This window comes from Helobdella robusta (genome assembly GCF_000326865.2).
Source record: "Helobdella robusta unplaced genomic scaffold HELROscaffold_1642, whole genome shotgun sequence".
In the NCBI taxonomy this organism is placed as follows: Eukaryota; Metazoa; Annelida; class Clitellata; order Rhynchobdellida; family Glossiphoniidae; genus Helobdella; species Helobdella robusta.
This window is the reverse complement of record NW_008703919.1, coordinates 1-1,133: the sequence shown is the minus strand read 5'-3', so window position 1 is coordinate 1,133 and position 1,133 is coordinate 1.

The window sequence follows — 1,133 nt, the reverse complement described above, 5'->3', positions numbered from 1 at the left end:
TCTTTACAATCTAATTTTGTCTAAAAAACGAATTGCCCACTTCTTTCTGACCTCTAACCTCTTTCACATACAAAACCCTACTTTATTAAACATAAAATTTTGATCAGAAATCTTCTTTATATCAATTTCTCTTGAATTTTCGCATTTAAATTTTTAAATAATTTGCTTCCAAAAGCATTTTCAAATTTTTATACATAGATCAATTTAATTAAGACTTACCTCACAAGACATACTTCTCTTCTTTGCAACTACAAAACGTGGCTAAATTTCATTTCATCCAGTTTAAAACGTACGGGACCTTCAAATGGTCTAAACTTGTCCCCGGATTTATTTAAGAAAAAATTCGCAAATTTTCTTTTTAACCTTAGATCCTGAGGGCACCTTCTAAGCCTGATGTTCATACCTGTCTTTATTTTTATTTTATTTTAATAATTGGTAGTTTTGTCAAAGTACTGACTTAATATTCTTTTTTAATTTTTTAATTCACGTATTTCATGTCGTAGTTAAGAGTGGCCTATCCACAAGTTATATTCTTAACATATTTTGGCTTTCCTTTAAAAAAATGAAATGAAAAAATGATGATGTTTATACACACACAAACACACACACATAAACATACGCATACACACATACATACACAAATATACATAAATACATACACACATTCTTACAAATACATACATACACTCATACACATACAATACAAACATACAAAAGTTGGCAGGCTTGTATCGGCTTGGCCAACTTGAGCGATGCTAAGAAATACTGCAATTCCATTTGAAGACATGGAACAGAAATTAATTAGAGGCATGTCAAGCGAAAGAAAAATATACAATCAAATTAAAACATACAAAAAACAAACTAAACTTACAAAAACATACAAAATACAAATACATACATAAAACCAAAACATACAAATGCAAAAAGCATCCAAACTACTTTTAAAATTCTAAAACATACAACACACAAATAGAAACAGAAGCTAATAATCAAAACAACAACAACTGCAACAACAAGGACGACGACAATAATAACAAAATACAAAAATCATTCTAGTAAAAAACAAGCGAAGGAAATTTAGAAATTGATTCAGACCTTTAAAACCAAAAGAGTTCTCAATTTTGTTTTTTATT